The sequence below is a fragment of the Scylla paramamosain genome, chromosome 32 (genome assembly GCF_035594125.1).
Source record: "Scylla paramamosain isolate STU-SP2022 chromosome 32, ASM3559412v1, whole genome shotgun sequence".
Taxonomy (NCBI): Eukaryota; Metazoa; Arthropoda; class Malacostraca; order Decapoda; family Portunidae; genus Scylla; species Scylla paramamosain.
Genome location: NC_087182.1, coordinates 1,926,259 through 1,941,254, shown reverse-complemented (window position 1 = coordinate 1,941,254; position 14,996 = coordinate 1,926,259). Strand labels below are relative to the sequence as shown.

The following is a 14,996-nucleotide window of genomic DNA, read 5'->3' as shown; positions in this document are numbered from 1 at the left end:
GTTATTGTTGGTGAAGTACGAAGTTTTGTAGACTGCAGAGGTGAAAGATTTTGTAGTAGATGTCGATAGATAGTTATTGTTAGTGGGGTAAGCTGTAGAGTAGATTACTGAGAATTAGCGATATGGGGACAAGAGAGTTAGGGGACTTAATTGAACATATAGATAAATAATCATTGCTTAGAGAAGTTAAAAAGTTCTAAAGACTATTGAGCATCAGAAATATGAACATAGTGGAGGTAAGAGGCATTAGACAACTGAGGATCAACGATATAAACATACGAAGAGGCAACGGGGGGACATATAGATATAAATATTCATTATTAGTGTTGGTAGAAAGTTCTGTAGACTGTTGAGAACCAGAGATATTGACCCAAGAAGAGCAGTAGCACCAACACGTAGCATCTAACTGGATATATTTTCCCACTCCTCCATTCAAGACTCTAGGACACAAGTTTTCACAGCCACACCAGGAATCCCAGATAATTATGAAGCTTAAGTATCGAAGCTTACGTATCGAACAGCTTCATTGCTTCACTTCTCTTTCCTACAGTCTTCTTTGTTTTTCATCCTATATTCGTTAACTGCGATCCTTTATTAATTTTTCTAGTATTTTTTTCTACACTTGCAACTAATCCTTGCTTCTATTTCCTACAGTTTCCATTTTCTTTCTACAGTTCGCTAACTTCAATGCTTTACTTATTTTTCCTAGTCTTTTTCTCCTACACTCGCCGCTAATCCTTGTTTATATATCCTACAATCTATATTTTCCTTTTATACTTCACTTCCTTTTCCTAATCTCCTTTTCTCATACACTCGCTAACTTCAATCCCTCACTTCTTCAGAGTCACTTTTTTTCCCTTCACTCGTTTCTAATCGTTGCTTCTTACTCGTCCGGTGAGCCTTACAAGGACCTCACGTGCTGCACTTTTGCTTCACCTCCAGCCTCCATATTCACCCTGAGGACACTGCTTCTTGCCGTCATTCACTCACGTATCCCCAGTCTCGGACATTTCACGTTCCTCGCTGACCCCTTTTCATTAGACGCTCTCTCCCACGCGGACTCACACACACAATGGTCTAAAACGAGAGACGATTCCACTGGTTCCAGGCATATTTTTTCACTTTCATTTCATTCCACAGCTAGCCATCCACGGTGTTATGTTGTCAAGAATGTTATGACCTCTTACTCCTCCTCCTCCTCCTGAGTTGATCCAAGACGCCACTTATGCAACGAAGCCAAGACAAGTTATGGCACGAGTGTGTTGCAAGGCGAGGCAATCTTTCTTCTATTTTTTCCCCTTCAGGAGGACTGTGAAAGTGTGTGTGTGTGTGTGTGTGTGTGTGTGTGTGTGTGTGTGTGTATGTGTGTGACTTTTTTTTTTCCGTAAGCGTTTGAAGTTCATGATACGTATGATGCAAGACAATGATATATTTGTGTTTGGATGCTTATGGATGTGTGTGTGTGTGTGTGTGTGTGTGTGTGTGTGTGTGTGTGTGTGTGTGTGTGTGTGTGTGTGTGTGTGTGTGTGTGTGTGTGTGTGTGTGTGATAATTAGATAAAGAGTATAATGATTTTTCCTTTATTTCCTTCTCATTTTTCTTAGGAAGCGAGTGATGAATAATTAATTTAGTTTCTATACTCTCTCTCTCTCTCTCTCTCTCTCTCTCTCTCTCTCTCTCTCTCTCTCTCTCTCTCTCTCTCTCTCTCTCCCTCTCTCTGGGATGCTTAAACTCAATCCCTAGGCAAAAAACATTAACAATAAGAACAGTAAAACACATAACGGAACAGCTATATAAATTTACAGACGTCTTCCGTTAGAGCTGAGGGGAGGATGAGGAGGAGGAGGAGGGGGAGGAGGAGGAGGAGGAGGAGGAGGAGGAGGAGGAGGAGGAGGAGGAGGAGGAGGGCGAAAAAGAAATCCGTTTAGATAAAGTGATTACAAAGATAGGAAGATAGCGATAATGAAAAGACAGAAAAATAGGAGGAAGAGGAAGGGGTAAAGAAAATAATTCAGATGAAGAGATTACGAGGATGATGGAAAAGGAAGAAAGGGATAGAGGAAAGACAAATGAGGAGGAAGAGGAGGAGGAGTAGGAGGAGGAAGAGAAGAAGGGGTGTAATAAGATGACAAGGAGAAAAGAATTAATGAAAAAAAAAGAAAAAAAAAAAGCAAACCTGAATTTTCCGTGATATCCAACCAACACACACACACACACACACACACACACACACACACACTTTTCCAAAACCTCAAGTTGAACAGGCTCTACCAAACTCGATGGAGGAGAGCGGTGGAACTTTTTAACTAATATGGAGTGAGTTGATGGAAAAATCTTTATATACGAAGAGAGACGACCAGGCATTAGGAACTGAGATTGGGAGAGAGAGATGGAGACACGTGAGGTATGTAGTAGGTGGAGGGAAGGAGTGGATGGAGGGAGGGAGTAAGTGGATGGAGAGAAGAAGGGACGGGGGAAGAGATGGTGAAGAAAGAGCAATAGAGAAGACGTAATGGAAAAGTTTGGATCAAAAAACACGTAGAAGATGAAAGCAGTGGTCCAGTGGTGGGCAGTAACCAACATTAAGAGACATAATTTTTTCCGATATGTTTTCTGGTGGTGAGAGAATGTGGTTCTTGCGACAGCGACAGAGAGAGAGAGAGAGAGAGAGAGAGAGAGAGAGAGAGAGAGAGAGAGAGAGAGAGAGAGAGAGAGAGAGAGAGAGAGAGAGAGAGAGAGAGAGAGAGAGAGAGAGACTAAGACAGCTATATATAACTCCTAACAACACCCATTATGATTCCTTAATTAAAGTAAATCACACGACACTCCACCACGAGGGACACACAATAGACGAGTGCAATAAATAACCCTTTAAATACAACCTGAACACAGACCAGCACCGTGACAACACCTTACACAATGCACCATAAACCCCACACACACACACGTACATACACACACACACACACACACACAGACAGTATTTACCTTTACAGCAGCGGTAGCAACAGCACACACTCACTTGTTGACATACCAAAGCAGAACCCGTAAGGACACGTGACAAAAACACTGACGGTCACAGCACTTCCCCTTCAACAAGCACAATAATAACACTGACACTCATAAAGGGCCACTGTTGTCCTTCGTGCGCCTCTTTTTCTCCTGTTTCCCTCACGCCATCGCTCACACTTCACTTTATCCACTGGTTAACGGGGGAACGGAGCGACGCACACCCTTCCCCACTCACCGCCCGGGAGTAAATGAGGCAGTGTGTCGGTGGCTGGTGGCTGGTTCTTCCTCTCTACCCAGACCTCCTCCGGACCTCCTACCGCTCCCGCCTGACTCTCTCCCCTCCGCCAGCTCCCTCTTCCCGCCTCCTCCCTCCCCTCCCTCGTTCCAGATTTCTTTCTTTAGCACATTATCCGCCTGTTTTTTTTTATATTTTATCTCGTTTTTTTGCTTTTCCTTTTCCATGTCCCTTTTTATTCTTTTATGTCTGTCTTCTTTTTCTCGTTGGAATTCTGGTATTTCAAGTTTTTATGGTTTTTTTTTTCGGTGGATTTGGTGGTTTTTCTTTTGGTTCTCTCTCTCTCTCTCTCTCTCTCTCTCTCTCTCTCTCTCTCTCTCTCTCTCTCTCTCTCTCTCTCTCTCTCTCTCTCTCTCTCTCTCTGCCTTTCTGTCTATCTCTCTTTTTTCTCCTCCTCCTCCTCGTCCTCTTCCTTCTCCTCCTCTTCTTCCTCCTCCTCCTCCTCCTCTTCCCCCTCCTTTTCCTCCATCGCCACACAGGTTAACAACTAACTATTATATACTAAAAAACATGCACTCCACAAAACAAAAAAACGCAAGAAACACAAAACTTTTAAGTGTGAACATTTTCCAAAACACTGATATTTTTTTAACAGGGTTTTGCAAGAACGGGAAATGAAGGATGGTGACACACACACACACACACACACACACACACACACACACACACACACACACACACACACACACACACACACACACACACACACACACACACACACACAGACACACTAATTAGGACACTCAAAGAGAAACATATTAGGGAAAACGAAGCAACAGGTGAGTCACAGGTGAAGTCTTAATTAATGTCAAAAGCCTCTACCTTATGTTTACCCGCATGGAGAAACCGAGACGAGAGAGAGAGAGAGAGAGAGAGAGAGAGAGAGAGAGAGAGAGAGAGAGAGAGAGAGAGAGAGAGAGAGAGAGAGAGAGAGAGAGAGAGAGAGAGAGAGAGAGAGAGAGAGAGAGAGAGAGAGAGAATGGTAAAGGGAAAAATATTCTTCACAGTAATCCCCCCCCCACACACACACACACACACACACACACACACACACACACACCCACACACACCACGCCCCGTAGAGGAACGCACAATATCCCCCCCCCCCACACACACACACACAAGCAGTCACACCCTTACAAACAAAACAAAACAAAACAATTTAACCTCGACCAACTAACATCAACAAACGCAAGTGAAGGACATGATTAAAAAAAAAAAAAAAACTCTAAGACTTAAGCAAAGTAGGAAACCAATAACCAGCTTGAATTTTAGTGAGTCAAGTCCAGTCTCTCTCTCCCTCTCTCTCTCTCTCTCTCTCTCTCTACTTCCAGATCCACCCAGCCCTCACCACCCGCGCTTGCTTAGGGTATCCACCGTAGAAGAGAAACTAGCACTCACTCCCTCAGCCCCCCCTCCCTCCCTCTCTCTCTCTCTCTCTCTCTCTCTCTCTCTCTCTCTCTCTCTCTCTCTCTCTCTCTCTAGTTCGTTTCTCCTTTCTTCCTTATTTCCTCTTCCTCTCTCTGGTTCGTATTTTCGTTTCTTCTTTTTAATTTTTCTTTCCTCTTCTTAACTGGTATGTAATTGATATGTAATTGATATGGCGATGGACGTAAGATGATGAAGAGAGAGAGAGAGAGAGAGAGAGAGAGAGAGAGAGAGAGAGAGAGAGAGAGAGAGAGAGAGAGAGAGAGAGAGAGAGAGAGAGAGAGAGAGAGAGAGAGAGTCTTTATACTGTATGAACTCTCTCTCTCTCTCTCTCTCTCTCTCTCTCTCTCTCTCTCTCTCTCTCTCTCTCTCTCTCTCTCTCTCTAGGGCATGGACAGGCTGGGTCATACGTAACTTTCCCTGCCCGTAGCCACCATCACGCTGACGTCATTCTTCTCACTCTAGCATTTTTTCCTCCTTCTCCTCCTCTTCCTCTTTCTACTCCTCCTCCTCCTCCTCCTTCTTCTTTTCCTAGTGACATATTTTCCTTGACGCTTATAAATGTTGTCGCTTATTTTTTTAGGTAATGGTGAAGTTTACTGTGTGTGTGTGTGTGTGTGTGTGTGTGTGTGTGTGTGTGTGTGTGTGTGTGTGTGTGTGTGTGTGTGTGTGTGTGTGTGTGTGATCAGTACACACACACACACACACACACAATTGATATAAACAATTCCTGAGTCTTGTCGTCAGAATAAATACATATTTTTTTCTTTCATATCTTAGTAGAAGGATCGAGAGAGAGAGAGAGAGAGAGAGAGAGAGAGAGAGAGAGAGAGAGAGAGAGAGAGAGGCTGTTTTCTATCTTCATTTACTTTTCTTCTTTTCCTTCCTGTCACTTTCCATATTTTGTTTTAATCTACGTATCATTATTACTTTATGATTAATAACTACTGGATTTTTAAAAATATTTGTACTTAAATTTCTCGTTTATTTTTATTAACTTTCATCTTTTATCATATTATATTTATCATCATAATTCTTTTTTACGATAATGAATTAGAGGACTTCTTAAATTAATGCTTATGTGGGCTGCTAAAGACTCTCTCTCTCTCTCTCTCTCTCTCTCTCTCTCTCTCTCTCTCTCTCTCTCTCTCTCTCTCTGCATCTATTCACCCTCTCATTAGATGAAAGAAACCTAATTAAGGACGTGGGCTCACTAATGACTCAGGTAAACACAGGTAGGCACAGGTGGCGGGGCGGGAAGGGTCGTGGCCAGGAACAGGTGGCAGGTGCAAGTGAGTGGCTGCAGGTTCCTCAGAGACAACACGCTCTTTGTATCATTCCGAGCGTGACCTTTTTCTTGTATGCTAACCAGGGAGTGTTTTGTCGGTTCCGGCTACTCAATGCTCTACTTTAAATTGGCTGAGAGTTCGTTATATTTGATGTGTCCTCGTGTTTGTGAATAGACGCTTTGTTTTCTTGATTTTTTTTTGTGGGTTTTTGCATATTTTTTTTTTCTGTCTGATGCTTATTATGTGCGTTTCATTAGTTAACCCTTTGGCTGCCGCTTGGTACACCTTTCCCTAATTATCAATCATTCTGCGACGTCTTTACTTGTTCTACTGCCACATCCAATCTTTGAACTGGCAAGAAATTGCAAAATGTATTCTTTTCATCGCTAATTTTCTTGTAGATGCTTATAAAGACTTCGTGCATTGCTTCTGGTGCTGCTAATTGTTTCGTGTCGCAGTGAAATAGTTAAATTTGTTGTAAACGAGGTTTTTCTATGGTTTTAAGGGAATATTTAATCATTCTTTTTACTATGTAAGTGTTCATTTTCTATTTGTGTAATTTGTCACGTATAGAAAAGTGCTTTATCATATTTGTAATTTTAAACATGCTTTTTCGGTGTCGATCTGAAGAGACACTGAATCATTTTTGGCTATAAAAATCTACTGGTGCTGTATTCGTGTAATTTAGCATATACAGAAAATAGTGCTTCCTTGTTTTTATATTTTCAGTCTCTATCAGTTAATTAATTAATCTCCAACAACAAGATGCACACAAGTCTTAATAACTTAAGTCAGAGTTTAGATACAAATTAAGAAACATTTCCCATTGATTTTTCTTAATATCTGCAGTCGATCTTGTCATTAATTTCGACTCTGCGCAGTACGGGAGCCAAACTTCGCCCGAGCATCCACCAAGTAACCAAACACTAGTGAAATAAGAGATTAGTTGCGTGATACGAATACTTGTGTCTTCCTGGCAGGGTTATGACACAGCCTGGCGGCCTCAGTGACCCTTCCTCACCTGAACCTTTTCGATAACCACAACAACGAGTCTTTTAACCCTCCCGTCCTTAACCCACGGCCTCGATACATATCCTCTTATTTTCTTTCTTCCTCCTCCTTCTCCTCCTCCTTCTCCTCCTCTTACTCATTGTCATCATGATTAGCCAGTAAGATATGACTGCACAGAAGAACACGTGCCTAAAATAAACCACACGACCTGTCATTCTGGTAAGCTTTCTTCTTTGTTGCTAATTCTGTCTTGAAACAAAAAAAAAAAATATCAGAGAGAGGAGAGAGAGAGAGAGAGAGAGAGAGAGAGAGAGAGAGAGAGAGAGAGAGAGAGAGAGAGAGAGAGAGAGAGAGAGTAGAAAAGTGACCCAGTGACCTTGAGCGCAGGGATGACAGACGCGCCTGCGCACACCTACGCCCACAAAGCCTCGCCCGTTACCTAATTGTTCCTTCGCCTCCTCTACCTGCCTTTCCTTAAGACTCATATATGCAACCAGACAATTAGCTAGAACCACTGCTGCTGCTGCTACTACTACTACTACTTACTACTACTTACTACTACTACTACTACTACTACTACTACTGCTACTACTACCTACCATCATTATCGTCAGATGTAGCAGTAGCAATAAGTAGTGGTGGCTTCAACATCTCCACCCTTGCCATGATATTTTTTAAACATAACTTTCTACTTCTCCTTGCATAAGCAGAGAGGAAAGAAGAAAAGGGGAGAAGGGCGAATAAATGTAAATGCAAGAATAAAAGATATAAAAGAAGAAGAATGGAGGTAAATTATAGGTAATCACAAATAAACGAGCAAAAAAGAAAGATGAAAAAATAAGGGAGGAAAATAATGAATAAACACAAATATAGCAGCAAAAAAAAAAGCGAATAAATGGAAATGTACCAGCAAGAAATAAAAAGGCGAATGAAGAAAAAATGGAGGAAAATAATAGATAATCACAAATATACGAGCAAAAAAGAAAAAAGTAAACAAAAAAAAAAAGGAGGAAAACAAATAGTAGCAAAAAAAGGGTACAGATCCGCTTCCCCTCTAGCGTAGCGGACTTGCATAGCTCGTAGAGAGGAATTCCCAACCCTTCTCCCTCGTCCCTCCGTCTCTCCTTGCAATAAAAAAAAAAAAAAAAGAAAACGGGGAAGACCAGAGGATACATGATGCTGATGATGTAATTGGAGATACTTCAAACAATAGTAGTAGTAGTAGTAGTAGTAGTACCAATCTCTATCACCGTTCCAGCCTCATCAGTAGTACAAGCTGTATATAACAAGTCGACCTAAATATTTTCCTCGAGCCATTAAGCACAGGAAGTGAAATCTATAACGTAATTAATATCAATCTACTTGTGTTTGCTTCCATCACCTCTGAGCTTCCTGTATTCCTCGGCTCACAAGCTTTCCATCAGTAATTCAGTGTGCATGGCAATGATGAGAGAGAGAGAGAGAGGAGAGAGAGAGAAGAGAGAGAGAGAGAGAGAGAGAGAGAGAGAGAGAGAGAGATTGTGCAGTCCTTCCTGACTAAAACAGTAAATGCTAACACACAATCTCACCTTTAAGATAATATAGACTAAGTTTCTTTGATTTGAATATGCAAAACCTAATATTGTAACAAAATAAGAATGTTAATATTGGCCATAATGTGTTTATAATTTTCCATAACCTTTAACTTCCTTATAAAATCAAGGTTAGAAAAGAAATCAACAAAGAAAATATAATAGACTGATTTTCTTTCCCTGACTATGCAAGGCCAAAAATTATAACCAAAAGGAATGTTAGAAATAAAGACAATAATGTATTTCTAAGCACCTTTACCCTAAAACTTTCCAAAACTATTAAGAATCAAAACCAAATGAAGAGGTCAAGAAAAATGAAATTAAGCTCGTGAATCGGTATTAACAATCAACAAAAAAACAAACAAACTGAAATTAAAGACCATACGAAACAAGTCAACAAAAATCAAACTAAACACCACGCACCAATAACTGAAAACTAAGACCTTCCCTCCGAATTAAAACCTCAAAAGCAAATCAACAAATAAAAAAAAAAAAAAAAATTAAGCTCGTGAATCAATATTACAATCAACAAAAAAAAAAAAAAACAAGCTGAAATTCACGAGCCATACGAACAAGTCAAGAAAGATCAAATTAACACTCCACACCAATAACTGAAAACTAAGACCTTCCCTCCGAATTAAACCTCAAAAGCAAATTAACACTTTACGAAACACATCAAGTTCGTGAATCAATATTTAAGAGCAAGTCGGCAGGTGTGGCAGACTTGCGCCACCACCTACTGCCTTCGTGACCTCCTTGACCTGCGTGACCTGCGAGACCCCATGCCCGGCCACCGCCCACTTGCTCCTGTTTCTAGAGGCCAGGAAGAGGAACACCCAAATGAACACAAAGGAAGGGCACCAGTTGACTTGCTGGTCCTTACGAGGCTGCCTGTGAGAAATTGTATTGTTTAATTTGAGTAAAATTATATATGCAGATTAGCGTAAGATGTCTAGTACTTTATGTAGTATGTAGTAGTAGTAGTAGTAGTAGTAGTAGTAGTAGTGGTAGTGGTAGTGGTAGTAGTAGAAAGAGGAAGAGGAGGCACCGCACTGTCTAATTTATTATAGTGAGATAACTAGGTTTGTGAAAGATGTGGTAGTAGTAGTAGTAGTAGTAGTAGTAGTAGTAGTAGTAGTAGTAGTAGTAGTAGTAGTAGAATAAGGAGAAAGAGAAGGAAAATGAAGGTGAAGGAAAAAAAGTAACAGAAGGGAGAAAATATAGGAAAAGAAGGGAAAGAGAAATAAAAATAAATCTAAACGACTTTTGATCTTGATTGCAATGAAAATAAGAGAAAACTAGTCGTGAAAAATAAAAATAGAAAAAGAAATCAGTAAGATACCAGAGAACAAGTAAAGATAAGGAAGTAGAAAAAGGAGGAAAGAAAATACGAAATGTTAACGAAAATTGTGAAGAAACGAAGGAAAATAAGTACTGGGACATAAACACGACATAAACGGAAGAATAGCGGAAGAGGGGGAAGGAAAGGAAGGAGAGAGGAAGTGGAGGATGGATGGGTGGAAGGTTAAAGAGGATGGCGAAGGGCAGGTTGGGAGGTAGAGGGTGGAAGGTAAATTGTTGTTTAAATAGTTGCTAGAATACTGGAGGTGGGTTATTACGTGTGTATCTGATGTAAGAAGAGGGAGAGGAGAGAGAGAGACGAGAGAGAGAGAGAGAGGAGAGAGACGAGAGAGAGATAGAGAGAGAGAGAGAGAGAGCAGAGAGAGAGAGCGAGAGAGAGAGATAGAGAGAGAGAGAGAGAGAGAGAGAGAGAATCTATAAATTTTACATTCAAATTGTTATTCTATTTGCCTCTTATTTCTGGGAAAGACATTATAAACAGGGTTCTTAAGCCATTTTTTCTTTTTTCGTTTGTTCTGTCTCTCAAACATATAGAAAATATGGTAAAACAGAAAAGTTAAGACAAAGCAATTACGGTTCTTAAAGTAAGAGCTAATAAAAGAATAGTATAGTCTACCTTTTCAAACAGTTTTCTGCGTCTCCACCTTGACTCCGTTTTCTATTGAGTGAAACCTTGACAGATCATAGAAGACTAACTGTAGCAGTCCAATATTCTTTCTGCATTTGTGGAGAAGAAAATATCTTGACCATATAAGTGAGAGGCAGGGAGAGAGAGAGAGAGAGAGAGAGAGAGAGACAGAGAGAGAGAGAGAGAGAGAGACGAGAGAGAGAGAGAGAGAGAGAGAGAGAAAGGTTTACGAAGGTCAGGGACAGGAAGAGGGACCATATGTTTGACGAGGCAAAGGAAGTGAAAAACCATGACCAGTACTGAATAAGACATGTCCCCTGCAGCGCCCTCTCTCTTCCCTTCCCCATTAGTGTCACTCCTCATCCCCCTTGCCACCTTCAACCTTCAGCCAGACCCTTCTGACATCATGCTGTTAAAATTTTCTTTCCTCTGTAAATATAAAACAGTTATTTGACTCTTGGAGGTTGGAGATATATGAGTGGAGTCACTTCACACCACCACAAAATCGTGAAGGTGCAGATTATCATTATTATTATTATTATTACTGTGGTATTAAAGATATAGTTTATGTTACGGTTCTCTTGTATGTTTATTGGTTTCCGAAGAGGCTCTCTTTATCTGGTGATGTTTTGCAAGGCTCTAAAGGAGGCAGTTGTAGTTTTGAAAGGTGTATATGTACTAAGAGTTACAATATTGAGGGAACAGTGTAAATGTAATGTGCGTTATGTTGTAGCTTCATTTTTTTTTTTATATCCGTGAGCTTTTTCTTTTCTTTCTTTCTTATGCATAATGGGAGAAGATCCAAGTGAGAAAACAAAATTCAGAAAAAAAGGAACATTAACTGTATCTCCCATAAAAGGAAAATAGAGAATACTTAAGAACACCCAAATCACATTAAGATAGACTGAAATATTACAATCACGCTAAAAGAGAGCAGGTCTTTTACGTAACGTGCTGAAGTGTAATGCAATTAAGCCGCAATGTGATGTGACGTGTAATGCTAATATACATCAAGAATATCTGTAAATGGTATGTATTGCCATCACGCAACAAGAATAAACAGAGTGGTAACGCAATGTAATGAAAAGTGATGCGTTCATGTACCGACTTCTGTAATTATCTTCTGTTTATAAGTTCAAGTATAACATGTTGCAAGGAGGAGGGAGTTCTTTGCACCACAGCTTGAGCAACACATACTGATCAATGCTCTTACACAGACCCGTACACTTAAATGCTTTGTTCTCTCATCAAAACTGCTTCCAAAGGCCACACGGACGAGGAGCTGAGTTCTGATGAGCGATTTCCCCACTGAGGGTGCAGAATATTTACTAAACTACCAGTAGAATCATACAAACCCCTTAAAGACCAAAATAAACGTCGACTAAAACCTATTGAATCAGAGAATATTTATCAAACTACCATTAGAATCATAAAAACCCCTTGAAAACCAAAGTAACCATCACTAAAATCTGTTAAACCTTAAAGTATCTATTAAGTCACCCTTAGAATCATAATTTAAATCCCTTAAAAACCCCAGTAACGTCCAATAGAACCTGTTAAACCATAAAATATAATTCAAACTACCACTAGAAACATACAAACTTTCCTTGAGAACGCCAGGTAACGTCCACTGGAGCCTGTCAGAAGTAGGGCAGGTAGAGCGGAGAAGTATTTTGAGGGTGTTTGAGAATACGGGCGATCATTTCCTTCGTGCACATTAGTAATCACAGAGAATTACTTGAATTCCCCCTTGATAAGTTTGATGACTATGAAGAAAACGTGACCAAGAGAAGTCTGACCGCCACCACCACCACGCGTACGACCACACACAACCCTACAACCGTTGATTTTCCATGAGCGCTGACCACCCAAGGGCCACAACGACCCTGAGACGGTCTGCCATCGCAACGTCGATCTGAAGTCACCTGAAGTCACACCCCCGGCCATTGCTTACAGAGGCGCTACCAAGGTTTTTCAAAATGTCATGTTATTTCTTACGTGTTTGAAGGGAAAAAATAGCAAGTTGGTCCTTTTGAAGAGAAAGAAAGGAACAGGAAGTGCCTTTTATACTATGCAGTGTGATGTTATTGTTATTATTATTATTATTATTATTATTATTATTATTATTATTATTATTATTATTATTATTATTATTATTTGAACATGAACAAAAGAACATATAGTAAATTACAAGAAGCCATTAGGCCTACATGTGGCAGTCCCCTGTATAATGCATACTTAACTGTATCTTCTATCTACCATTAGCCATACATATTAGAACCTTTTAAAATTATTGACTCAACATTAAGAACCTGCAGTAGTAGTAGTAGTAGTAGTAGTAGTAGTAGTAGTAGCAGTTCTATCTATTCATGAGAGTCACAGCATGAACCTTGACAAATGCACATAAAAGGAACACCAACCTTTACCGTCTATTCCTAATGACGCAAGGACGACCTGCCAATAAACTAGAGCCTCTTATAATAAACAGGATGTAAACAATATTAAAAGCAATTAAAGAGAAAGGGTTAATGCTTCTGTGGCATATTACAAAGCAGTATGTACGTAATTGAATATAGACGCATACAGCATCTTAATGACTTCAAATAAACGTGTGTGTGTGTGTGTGTGTGTGTGTGTGTGTGTGTGTGTGTGTGACGGACAGTGTATGGACAAGTGAAAGTTTATACTGTACAGTGACACTTACAAGGAGAGAGAGAGAGAGAGAGAGAGAGAGAGAGAGAGAGAGAGAGAGAGAGAGAGAGAGAGAGAGAGAGAGAGAGAGGGAGAGAGAGAGAGAGAGAATTCAAATGCATTCCCTACAAAAAATAAATAAACAAACAAATAAAACGAAAAACTGAAAGTAACCATAACTTTCACACAAATCTCTCTCTCTCTCTCTCTCTCTCTCTCTCTCTCTCTCTCTCTCTCTCCTCTCTCTCTCTCTCTCTCTCTCTCTCTCTCTCGCTTGGGTGGCCCCGTAAAGTACCTCCTTCACCATTTTACTGGGAGACAAACGGCGGTCCAGAAGCAACACCACACAGATGCCTCTACGAACACACACAACACCCCGGCAACTCACGGTGGAAGTGGAGCAGCGGTGGAATGCAGTGGCGATTACAATAGTGATGAAGGAGAAGTGGAGGAGGTGGAGGGGTGAAAAGAAAACGGGGAGGAAACGGTGAAGGAGGACGAGGAGACACTGAGACACTGACAGACAGAAGGGAGATGATGATAAACAGAAGACAAAGACAAGGCAAGATAAGGCAAGGCAAGGACGAGGATAAGGAGAGCAAGATGAAGGAGGAGGAGGGGTAAGCGAGGAGCGTGAAGATTAAAAGCCAAGGTGAGAGCACAGACAGGGCGAGGCTGTGTTGCAATATTATCAAAAGGTTACTCAGATCACATGGGGGGCTTGAAAGAGGAGGCGCTGTAAGAAATATTGAGAGTGGCGCCGCGAGGGTGAAGAAGCGCTGGTTAATTTGTTGTACCGTAAGCTCACCAAGGTACAGTGCGTTTCCCTCAGGTACAGTTCACCTACAGGATTTCACTATTCAGAGTGTAATATTCTTATCATTAGGCTACGTTAGGTTAGGTTAGGTTAGGTTCTTCTGCAAGTGAATTTCAGAATCGTACATTGCAAGGTTTCAGTCCTCTAAGTATAATGTCGTTAGGTTATGTTAGATTAGGTTCTTCTGCAAGTAAATTTCAGAAACGTACATTTCACTTTCAAAATCCTCCAATTACAAGATTTCAGTCCTCTAAGTATAACGTCCTTATCATTAAATTACGTTTTGATATGTTACATTAGATTCTCTTTCCAAATTAATTTAAAAAAACGTACGTTCCACTTCCAAAATGCTCCGTTCTACCGAGAAGAATAAAAGATAATCCCTCCATTATCAAATTGCGTCATGGTATGTTAAGTTAGGTTCCCCTGCCAGTAAATTTCGCAAACGTGCATTCCACTTTCAAATACTTCCTCCTCCAAGGAAAAAAAAAGAAAAAGAAAGGAAGGAAAGACAAAACTAAAATGATAATTCCACTATTATCAAACTGCGTTCTTATGTCAGATCAGGTTCCTCTCCAAGTAAATTTCGCCAAAAGTACATTCCACTTCCAAAATCTTCTCTCCCTCAAACAAAAGAGTACTCGTATTTCCCCCCAACACTGAATTACACTAGATTAGGTTAGATTAGGTTCGCAGAATATTTGATTACAGGAGTTATTACGGTATAAATTGCCACTGAGGAATCTTCTTGGGGTGGGTTTATTTGAATGGAATTATCCTTGGAGCTCAAAAATCATGAAAAAAAAAAAAAAAAACACGAGGATCTTCATGTTGCAAAATTACTAAGGGAAAAACGTGTTTCTGAATACATAACGTGACAGAAAGTGATGGAT

At 40.3% G+C, this 14,996-nt stretch overlaps 1 protein-coding gene across 1 annotated transcript in view; it reads right to left on the bottom strand.

The window, feature by feature from the left end:
* Positions 1–3,126, bottom strand: part of LOC135089012 (espin-like) — a 112,121-nt gene extending 108,995 nt beyond the window's left edge. Inside the window, exon 1 of the mRNA XM_063984147.1 lies at positions 2,988–3,126. The gene's annotated coding sequence lies outside the window, so the exon portion shown is untranslated. The remainder of the gene's footprint in view (positions 1–2,987) is intronic.
* Positions 3,127–14,996: the final 11,870 nt, after the last annotated feature.